Raw genomic sequence first — 12,079 nt, 5'->3', positions numbered from 1 at the left:
GGCGAAGGAGAAATCGCAGATGTTGAGAAAAGGAGATATAAAGACATATGGGATCCTGCCTTTCTTCCAGTTTCAATATTATCCAATAATTGCTGTGGCAGAATTAAGTACATAAGAGCAAAAGAAGTTCGTTTTCAAAATTCTTACAGAATGGCGCTAATTTACATCAAGAAATTTCAAATATTTCCATACATTGTAGTGACATCTACGACGAGGGTGCTGCCATTTCACTAATGCTTCGTTTAATACGAACAAGCAAGAATAGATAGCGTTACAGTATCAACTAACTGTGCACGTTTAAAAAAAGCAAAGGACAACAATACGCGATCGAGTGCGGTGAAAAATCGGTGAAATGGTGGAGTTGTGTCGTGCGTATATTTAGAACCAGGTAAGCACTTTATTCGTTAATCAATGCTCCGCATCATTCATCGTATGCCAATTGATAATATATGACGCGTCCTAGGTAGAGAATTTTTTTTCACGATCATTTTCGTACACCTTAATCGGTGAGAAACATTTTATAAAATCCACTAGGTGTCTCCGCTGAATTATGCCATCAATTTGTATACATTTCAGAATAAAAATATTGTGGTTATGTATTAAATTGTTTGACAATTTCATGTCGTGCTTCGTTATCGAAGTACCTTGTATGTATCCCTCATTTTGATGTTCTTTCGCGCATCATAACCTCTTTACACATCACACATAATATTATGAATCGTCTTTACGAATGGCACATATCATCGACAGGTATTCAACGCATTATCACACTTATAGTATTTATAATATTAACTTATAATGTATCTTTTGCAAACAATAGAAGAAAAACAATCGAAATTGAGAATGCAATGTATCGTCAGTCATTTGTTTGTTAACTTAGTGACAGATATTAGGTTCTTTGATATTTTCTCATCGATCTTCTAATCATAGAAAAGAGATAAGACTCGATATAAAAATAAATTCAACAAAGCAATATATATTATAAAGGTTTATTAACACTTCTATTCAAATTATTGCTATTAACTATGATATTTAATACAATTTCACGAATATTTCAATTTAAGACCGATAAATGAGGCACTGCTACATTAAAACATACGCCTAATCATGTATTCGTGATACTCGATCATTTTCGCGGGAAGGTAACACGTGGTTTGGCATTCCGTACTTCTCTTAGATGTCAAGCATTTTATTCGTTTTCTTCAACAATATTTCTTATCACTACATTTTTTTTTTAAAAAAAATGCAGACATTCAAAATAATATCTATGAGATTTTCTCTTATACTGAAGGTATATAGATGTTTTTTGATAACTAGAAGATAGTAAATGTCAAGGGAATATAAATTTGACCAAAATAAAATAACATTGTTGAAAATTGTTTTTTTTTCTATTTAAAAGTCAAAATATTCTCTCCTCTGGAATGCCAAAATTCCACGGTGGCTTAATGCCCCCTATCCCCCACCATGATCCGGCCTCTATTGATTGCTCTACCGCACTACTGCCCTACTTTTATGACTTCACTTCACCCCCGCCTCCTCTCACTCTCTCTCTCGCTCTCTCCCTCTCCCTCTCTATCTCTCTCCTTGCTACTCTCTTTCTCTTTAGTTCCATGTTCCCTGGTAGCCTACCTCCAATGTCTATCGTGGAGTCATAGACACACGGGAATTATGGATTCTGTGCTGTTTGTTATCAGTATGCAGAAAAACCCCTCATTTAACTTTCTTCTTCAAAGCTCGTTACCGTTGATTGATAATACTATTACTGCTATATATATTATAGTTTTAATTCATAGTTAACTCGGTTAAAATTTTTTATGTTAAGATTATACTCGTTATAGCAATTCTGAAAAGAGAAAGGTTTTTAATATATATCAAAATAATATCACTATGAGTAACATTGCAATGCACGTATAATACCATACATACACTTACAGAGCCGAAAATGGATTATGATGGACGAATTGCACGATACAAGACCGTAAATTGGAAAATCAGAAATCGGATGATAAATTAATTAAGGTTGCCCATAAATCGACCGATAATATTATGCATCGATGCTATGCGATCCTGTAGATAGTAGTGCATGTGCGTATGGCGATGTTACGCTTACGTGTTACATGTGTATGCACTGTTGCGTGCACAGGATCAAGGTTGCACGTGGTGCAGGTTTATTTTTGAAAAGCCTGTAACACATAGCACGTCCAGAGAAACAAGGCTTTTTTCCGTCGTCTTGCGTGCAGCCTCGGGATATTTATACGGTTTTCTGTTTTCCATCATGCCAAACTGTGTAATGTCTCATGATAATGCGTTAAACAACCACAGATACAGCGTTGTTTTAGGTCGAGTGACTACTAATTAGTCGATTTATTTGCCTATAGGCGGCCACTCAACACGGAGAAAAAGTGATATCTCCTTGTAGAGTTCTCTTTATTGGATTCGAAATCGATGGGGCGATGCGACAAGTAATTATCGTTGAGTAGCACCTCGACGAGAATAATTCTTTTTCTTTTCTTGTAACTTATCGACCAGCTGATAGTTTCAATTCGTTAAATGTTCTTTCTGGTATTGAATGCCTACGTAATGTATATTGCGAATGAGTCAGATCTCTGCTTTCGTTTTTGTTAAATCTAAAATAGCGACCTTTCTTGTCATCTTGGGCAATAAAAATTTTGTAATGACATAGGTCAGCCTGATACAGCGTGACACTTAGTTACGCATTGATCTCGTCCAAGTAGTGACGTCCAAAACTGGTCAGGCAGTAAAGTATACGTTGATACTACTCTAAATCCCATAGACTTCTACGTGCTTAAAATTTATTTTGTTAAATGTTTCAATTAATATTACGTTCACAGCATTCTTTGAATCTGTCTAAACTTTTTTTGATTTCTTTAATATTATTAAAACGTAGTATAAACTACCTCTTGGACGATTAATTTCTGTGAATAACTTTCATCTGATCACCGGTGATCAGTCACTGGTGGTTACTTTCTTCTAAATCATTCCTAGCAATTATTGATACTATTGCGAACGTTTCGTTTTCAGTCGCTTCATGCACTATCACTATTCTGTTATGCTTCTGGATTTCTCTTAGACGATATATTGCTAGAGTATAGTTTTCCATTATGAGATTGAGTTTTAGGAAATTTTCTACGCAATCTTGTCAGAGAGGATTTCAACTTTGAAAGCAAAAAGATTCCAGCAAAAAAGAAGATCTGTATGTGCAAGCCACAAAAGATATAGTAGGGGTATAAAAAAATATACAAGAGTGCAAAGAAAAGAAATTCTCGTAATAAAAGTCGCAAGTGCATTGAAAGGAATTCCTGTGGAAGAAACAACACAACGATCGTTTCAAAAATTTGAGAAATTCCAACAACAAGAAGCGGCTTAAGAATACAAAGAAAGGAAATTTCAATAAAAGAGATGTGCACAAGAGAGCATTAGATAGAAAAAATTTCAGTAATAAAAGAACACTTCAAGAAAAAGAAACACACTGGCAATAGGAACAAGACGATCAAAGAGAAAAGACAAATAGCAATAGGACAGAAACAAAAGAAACCTTGTATCGTAATACACAAAGTTTAGGATATTTACAAACAGAAACGACTATGAAAATCCTAGAATATTCTAGAACACTAAGAAGTGTATACCAGAAATCTAATAACAGCAATCTCAGGTAGAGAGCTGTCGAATTACGAAGTTGTTGTTTGTTACACGATTTATAAGAATTATACACGATAATGTATAGTATCGTATACCCGTATATTGCAAACGAGCATGAGTCGTCCTATTTCATTGGTCACCTAGTAGTTTACGTTCGCGTGTTATAATCGGTATGGAGGATTAAACTTCGATGAAAATCACTTATTGCCAGCTGGCTAACAATAAGTAGCCCCGCGTTGCATTGCATGGGTGTTTATCCAGCAAGGTCATCGCGAAAACGAACAAACGAGATGACTCACGCGGGATTCGCCGAATGCTTTCACCATTGGGCCGAATTGTAGCAGGATCGATCGGTGCCTGGAGTTAAGACGAATTACGAGCAGGGACGAAGGGAGGATCGATGGAGAGGAGGTCCGATTTTCGGGCGGGCTGCACGCGAATCGCTCCTCCTCAACGAATCCACCGGACGACCACAGTCACGCTACTCACGGCAACCTCGGTCTCGCACTCCATCTTATTGTGGCATCACACACGTGCCACTGAAGAAGGTTCTATTAACCTTCTTTCGGGGAATTCCCGGCCTACCAAGCATGGAAGTTCGATCGAAGGTAGCCGCGCTCGAGGTGAAGGTCAAGTTCACCAGTCGGACTCGGCCTATCTCGATGATTCGTAATATCGACGCAAGCTCTTAGAATCTTGTCAAATTATCTATGATCTCTCTCCGTCTTCTCCATCAATACCTCTCTTTTGTCTTGATTGGTTTTTTCTATATATTCCAGAGTTTGACAGCCAAACTTTATCAATATACAAGGTGATTCACACGCAGCTGGAATAAATCGTATCTCTTTCTTGATTGAAGTTAAAATGTTGTAGTAAAAACATAGGAAATGCAAAAAGAAGAATACTTCGGCGTCCGATGTTGCCTCCAATTTCACGCTATTGGATTATTATATGTGAATATCTTTTAAAAAGGAAAGTCTATCAAACGAGTATTAGACTGGTTTATTGAGACAAAATCAAAATGAGTTTCATAGAAAAAAATGTCTAAAAATTGGATTAATATTATTCTCTTTTTATTCTATTTATCTATCTATCATTTTCTATTTATAATATGATATTGAAAAGCATTTTATGTAAACCAAGAGTAGGAGAAATTTTTTCAAATAACATATAATGATAAATTTATTTTTAGAATTATTAATAGCTCTGCCACAGGAACCATAAATAGAAATAGTCAGTGCTCGCTGATAATGGCTCGATAGTAGCTGACAGGACACATAAGAGACTCGTCGAGTAGATAAAAAGTGGTTGCAGTAGCCTTCGAGCAAGGTAGCGTGTCAAAGTTCTATAAGAAACGAGATTGCTCCTCTAAAGATCTAACAGCCATTCCCTTAATGAGCTGTTAGTTTGGTATCCTTCTACACCCACGATGTCCAAGAACTGTATGACGTTTCCACACGACGAACTTTTGTCTTATGTAATATCCATTCACAACTCTTGTCAATACAAAGAGGAGCAATTTTACAAAAGTCATAACAGTTGTTATTCCTTTCTTGGAATTGACGCAACAAAGATGCAACTTTAGAAAGAAAGTTGTGCAAAGTCGTTAATATGCAAGTTTTATGTAAGTTAATGAAATCACGTGAGGTGCGCACGTGTATCCGCAACCGGACGAAGCTCGGAACTATGCCGTTGTTTCGAAGAACATCGTTCCCCGGGTATGAATTCTGAGTCATCCTACAAGCGAACAGGGTCACGTTACATCATTAATCTCTCCCTCGGTAAAAGCAGTCATTTTCACTGGTTGGGATTGCTCGCCGTGACATGACCGTTTTAACGAGGACACAAACACTAAATTGATTTTTCAATTAAGAAAGACAGCTGTGATTTCCAATTTTAATCTTTATTCTGGATGGTCTACTGTCCTAATTTTTCATCCGACTTTCTGGAATCGTTTGAATGTCCTTTATTCGCTTGTATATCCTAGAAGATATCCAATATGGATTGCATGATAGTTGAATTAATTTCTTAAACACCGTAGAAAAATTATTTTTCGTTTGACAAATTTAGAATTCTTGAATACATAACTTCAATAGTCAATTCTTTCAGTTGATACTACCAGTACCTAAAATGGATATTACATCGGCTAAGAGCATTGGTTGACATTTTATAAGATTTTTGTCGTAAAATGCCAGTGCTCTGCTATGTCAGGGTCGATGAAGAAGAGAAAGAGGGTGAGGACGCAGTAAAAAGTTTTGGAAAATGAACAGAAGGCGAATGGCATTGTATGTTTCGAATGTTTTTACGTCATGGTAGCATAATAAATTACAGTTCACTGGATTCGTCATGTTTTATGTTCTATGATTACGTGCATGACTTGTTGGGAGATTAAACTTTCGATCGAGTGTTAGTTGATAGAGTTGTACTTCGTGTAAAATCAAAGGAAATTCCTGGAAAATTTGCAAATGGGAAATTCATTGAGATTAATATAAAATCGTTGAATCATTGATTCCAATAATCCGGATATATCAGTTTTATATATTCTGTCTGTTTCTCTAATGAGAAATATATGATGGCGAAAGGAAATTCCATAAACGTTGGAAAATACGTGGGCAATGACCGGGAATTTGTAGAAGTCTCTTACTCACCCGTGAATATGGTATTCAGCCTTTAGATCGCGAGATACAACGACCGTGTGCCGCACGTGTCTGTTGAATTTTTCATAGGACAATTGGTGTTGTCTTTGTGCATATCGTAGGAATAAATGAAACTTGACCGATTCATGTCCATAGCGTTTCAACCGGTCAGTTTCTCAAGTGATTAGATACTATAGCTGAAGCTTCTTTCACAATTGAAACTCGAAATTTCCTCGAGTCAACTTGAATTAATAAAATTATTTCTTAGTATTGTTCAGTTGCTAATTAATTTTCCATGTAATTTATTTCGATTATATTATTAGTTCTGTTAATTAAATTGTTTCCTTGGTATCTTAGAATTTCAGATGTGAAGCCAGCTTTATTTCAGAGTCGAGTGCACTCGTGATACATCTGCTTTCTTCCACGTGAACCTGCGAACCTTCAGTCGATCTAAGTGCTCTATAACGCCTGAATAATGCAGCATTGGAACGCACAACCTTCGCGATCTCCTATATAAACGTACCGTAAGAATATTATTCTCCCTTAGTAGTTGTTCAAGTAACTGGTTGATGAAACTCATTTTTGTATTGGAACGACCATTTCTTCAACGATTTATTCTTACGAATATAGGTACGTTCTACGCTATCTTTTATCAGCTAGAAACCGTATCACTAAAAAACGGGAAAGAAACAAATACTGTGTTACCGTACATGATGATGATACAGATTGACATAAACTTGAAAGCCGAGGAAAGTGTGAAAATTTGTCGACATAAGGCGTGAACCTGGAGTGGTGGAACAAGTGTATCCAATCTTAAAAGAACGATGTACTTAGATCGTATAGCATGAGGACTATCTCGTTCGTATGGCCAAGGAGTCTCTCTCGATGAAAATCGCTCCGGCGTTAAAACACCCGCGTTATTTTTGGTCCAGAGGCCTACAGAGAGATATAACCTGTCAACCGCTCGAGTTTCTCTCCCTCTCGCTTCCTCTTTCACGTTCTTTCATTGATGCTGGCGTCAGAGACTGTCCTGACGTAGGTCTGGACCACGGCCAAAATTGACTAGTTCTCGTTGGGAACATACGACTTGCTGGCGGCTCTTCGTTAAACACAGTTCACGTTTGCCACACTGTTGTGAAGCTCCGCTGAACGGAATCAACAGGGTGCTTCGTGCACCTCTTCCGTTTCCTCGTTTTTTACATTCTCCTTCGTCGAATTAGTCTGTGTGTTGACAGAAGAAATCTTGCAGTGAATCTTTTTGATTTATAGACTATATAGTGGATCCTTTTATCAACTACAAATTATGAATTTAAATTTAAGGTCTCATCTTCTAAATACAAATTTTCATGAAAACTTACTTTCGTAAATTATTTTCTTTGTCAAAGGAGAGCTCAAATTGTTATCGTGACTTCTTTGCTAAAAGTTTTGCGAGTATTTTGATACAAACCAGTCAAAGGTAAACGTTGAAAGAACGTGAAATGCAACCGTCGACAGAGAAGGAACTGGATACGAACAGTATTGATCCGGCATGAGTCGAAACCGCTTCCCTATAGCTGCTTTCAATTTCAGTGCATTCTTCCCAGTCGTCCATCCGTAAATTTATGTCCTATGACAACTAGAGGCACGTGTTGCTTTCCTAACTTGTCCTGTCTACTATTCTTCGCTATTCTTCGTCAACGAGTATGGAGAAAGGGACCACGTTCATGTATGGTATTTCCAAGCTTTGATTCAGTTAAACCTTTCGAAAGAGCGTCTACTTGAATTTTATAGACTCAAATTTCCTATGTCCTTCTTTTTTAGATCACGCTAGCGGAGTAAAAAAGGCCTTAAACGGACAATCTCGTTTACTCTCCTCGTTCCTCTCTTCTTTCCGTAATTGTATCATAGATACCAACGAGACTGATTAAGCTAAACCCGATAAATTCTAAATTTGGAGGATAGATTAAATTTCAACATCACGAGTTGATCTCCTCTTAGAGATGGATCCGTCGAATTGTAATTCCTCGAAATTCATACTGCTTGTATTAGCGTAGAAAATGGCTTGCAATAAAATTGAACGTCGTATGGTAATTGCTTATCCGGTGGACATTGGTCAGCTCCGAGAAGAGGGGAAAAAAGACGTGAAGAGATCGATGGACGTAGGTGCTAAATGCGCGCCGAGATATATATCTGTCGATACATACGTGGCCAGTGCTTGGGCATGATCGTCGTTGTGAAAATATTTTCATTATAAATAGCGGTCGACTGACACGGAAGCCACTCGTGCTTTCACGAGTCTTTCACGAGTGCCTGGATCCTCTATCGTCTCTTCCTCGAGACGATGAGCGCCCGCTCGTCTACCGTGTTCTTCTCGAGGAGGGTCTATCTTTTCAGTGACCGACCCCCGATGTGATTAGTCTTCGGTATTTTGCTCCATTAACTTGAGAACACTTGCTTCTCCCCTTTTTTCATTGATGCCGAAAATATACTTAATCCTGCTCGTTTCAGTCATTATAACGTCGTTATGGAGAAAGACTGGATTGCGTTGTATCTTTATTAGAGAGATCAATCTTTGGTTCGGGTTTCTTCTTCGCGATTCTCTGGAATCTTCCAATTGTAACGCTAAATGGAACGAGATGGTTAATAGATATATTTGTAGGATTAATATTTTTCTTATTGTTCGATGTATCGGGCAGCAGCTTTTAGGAACCAATCTATAGATATAGTAAAATAAAAATATGTCGAATGTTTCTCTTTCGAGTATCGAATAAATCTTTCTTCGAAGGGAGAATTTGTTTTGCACAGTAAAACTCAGCAAGTATATAATTTGCGTATCTCCCGCGTGCTTTGTCGTTTTCCTGGAGTATCTCGATAATATTCAAGAAATCCAAAGGACATTGATTTTTACCACGAGTAAACAATATTCTCCACAATTCGCAAGATTTTCTATTTCTATTTACCGACGTCAACATCTTTACCCAAGGTTGCTCCAAACAGCATCAATAATTCAGTATGCCGCGTTCAAGCAGCCGAGCTTTCAAGAGAACACGCTCTGACTCGATTGTTGAAAAAGCGAGAGGGAGATAGTTAGAGGAAAATCGTGGCTGTCTTGCTTTCCTTCGACGAGGGAAAAGTGTGAAAACACTTTTACGGGGCAGATGAGCTCGATCTATCTTCGTCGTTTATTCTCTGCCCTATTTGCTAGAATATAGGTCATGGAGTTCAACAACCCTCCGCACCCGGGTCGACCACTGTACGGGTTGACCTAAATAAAATTTATCCGGTGAACCGATTCCCCATAATTTCCTCTCGCTCCGTGCTCCACTTTATCCACTTTTTTTGGCATGTTCTTTACGCGTACCAATATTTCTTTATCGAAAGAAACGAAGGTATATTTAAGAATATCCGTAATGTGTTTTAATTTATGGAAAATTAAGGGTAATTGTCAGCATTCAATCGAAAACCGACGAGCATTTCAGCTATATCAACATAGGAATAATCAATTGCTAATACAGATATGCGCAATTATACTTGGAGTAATATGATGGGAAAATAAGTGTACATGATTACATAAAAAAGTCCATTATTAATTTTTTCAGAAGCTACGTGGTTTTATTAAATATAAAAAAAAGAATGAAACAAGATGTGGTAGTTCCAGTATTAATAAGAAGTTATTTCGTCAAAAATGAAACACTAACAGTGTTTTATTTAAACAGTTTATTTTCGAAACTAAGTCTGATATTTAGCAGTCTTTCATTTATATCCTGCAATAGAGACTCGAATTAGATATAGAAAACTCTTATATCATAGCCTTTAACGCTGAGAATCTTCGTAGAACTTCCAACGATTCTAGGAATTCGCGATGTACCGGAAGTCTATATCGTGGTTCTTGATTTCTGGGTTTTACTGTTCGATTTCGCGTTACTTTGTGAAAAGGCAAACGATTTTACTGAAATAAATAGTGGAATGTATTTTTATTCAATCGCGTGGGATATTATCTCGAATCGAACCAAACACGTTCCGAAAAGTAAGAACAGATTTAAGTTAACATCAAGTATTTTTATATTAATTGATAAAAACAAGACATTTTCGTTTGATACGTGACCTAAGACTTATGCATAGTGCTGTATGCATATGTAAGATTGCCAAAATTACATATCACGTACGTCAATGATTGTTTTAATGTCGTAATAGATGATTGGACGCGTTGGTTCATGGCGTAGGATATACAACTAATAATAATAATACAGGTTCGAGCGTCGCCAACTCTGACTCTTCATTGTCTTTTTAGTTGGCAAACAGTGATTCAGTATTGTAAGTACGTTGGTCGTTAGTGTATTCAGTGGCAGGAAATCAGCGATACAAATTTATTCCGCGTTCGCAAGCACCAGCTGCTTTCGCTTTTCCTCGATACAAATCACGTGAGAAACAGCCGTGGACTTCTCTCTATTCCGGAAGAGCAACGATCGATAATTTTGCATCTGGTTTCGAGGCATCGTGGCCAGAACTCGAATTGGAGATCGGTTTTATCGTGATCGTTCCTAGTACCACATTCGATCAATCCTAGCTCGTTTAGTCTTAATCGCTTTATACACCTTAGTATACCTCTACAGTGTAACGAAACGATAAAGGATTTGAAACGAACAATTTAGAAAATAATTAGCTTTTTATCCTCAAGATTTTCTGCACTTCTGGTATGAGATACGAAAGATACATATAGTGACGTGTATAGATTTCAGAACATTTGTTATAGTGGTTTCGTAATGACGAGTAATTATATTTTTAAAGTGGAAATATTTCCGTATGATGTTAAGAGATGTTCTCTTTATTTATAATTTTCCTTGGTTCATAAATCTTGTAGAAATATTTTCATGGATGGTGTACGAAATTAATTCCAGTCAAAACTAGTCGAAACAAGCGAAGGATTTTCTTCTTGAGGAATTGATCAAAAACGTTCACGGTTCGCGAGTAAAACGCGCATGCCGTGTAATCAAAAGTTTTGAAGATTCTCGTCTCTTTGCTATTAATTTTCATATCTTTTCTGTATCATGAAAAGAAACATATTACGGCCTTCCTCTGTATTGGTTAAAATTTCGTGTCAAAGAAATTTGTCAGAGTCTTGCGATGATTAAAGAGCAACGGACAAAGTATTCATTAGACGAAGAAAGTGGCGAATTGCATGACGGAGGAAATTTGTATCCCTTATTTTTACTCTTGAAGATTGAAAAGGTTTTCTATCAGAAACAAGTTAGATGATACTTTAACAGCTTCCAAGAAATGCAAAATGACACCGGAAGCGTAGCTCGGTGGACACTGAGATGACTGGGATCCGATATTTATAGAAGAAGCGCTCGCTTCAATCGAAGTTCCGGGCTGACTCGTGATTTACTATCCGATGAAAAATCCTTGTTGCCAACGACGCTGGCAAATTTTGACGAAGTTCTACCATATGAATCATCGGCTGTCGCAGCGGTGCACGCGTACGATAGCCGATCTCCGGCATGCTGGAAAATCTGACACGTGTGTATTTACGCGGACCCTAAAACTTCTCTCGAACTTCCAGAGAATAACTTGTTTATGCGGAAGTACCGAAGATTCTTCCGAGTTTTGTGCCTTTCTCTCGAACGATGAAGGAGATCGTTCACGAGAATCCTATGCATATTTTTATTTCAAAAGCCGCTATAAGAAGCTGTTGTAAAAATTGTGCGAAAACTAAAGAAGAGCGAGACGATATTGGGAAAATGTCTGATAATATTTCTCATCAAAGATTTACCAACGCTTCATTCGTAATATCTTTTTAAAGA

At 37.3% G+C, this 12,079-nt stretch overlaps 1 protein-coding gene across 1 annotated transcript in view; it reads left to right on the top strand.

Annotated features, from left to right (window-relative positions):
- Window positions 1-12,079, top strand: part of LOC138186744 (R3H domain containing protein encore) — a 31,249-nt gene that overhangs the window by 1,379 nt on the left and 17,791 nt on the right. The window contains exons 2-3 of the mRNA XM_069126884.1: window positions 2-107; window positions 200-388. The gene's annotated coding sequence lies outside the window, so the exon portion shown is untranslated. The remainder of the gene's footprint in view (window position 1; window positions 108-199; window positions 389-12,079) is intronic.

The sequence above is a fragment of the Bombus flavifrons genome, chromosome 14 (genome assembly GCF_040668555.2).
Source record: "Bombus flavifrons isolate JBK064 chromosome 14, iyBomFlav1_principal, whole genome shotgun sequence".
Taxonomy (NCBI): domain Eukaryota; kingdom Metazoa; phylum Arthropoda; class Insecta; order Hymenoptera; family Apidae; genus Bombus; species Bombus flavifrons.
Note: the sequence above shows the minus strand (reverse complement) of the source record. Positions and strands in the feature narration are given on the sequence as shown.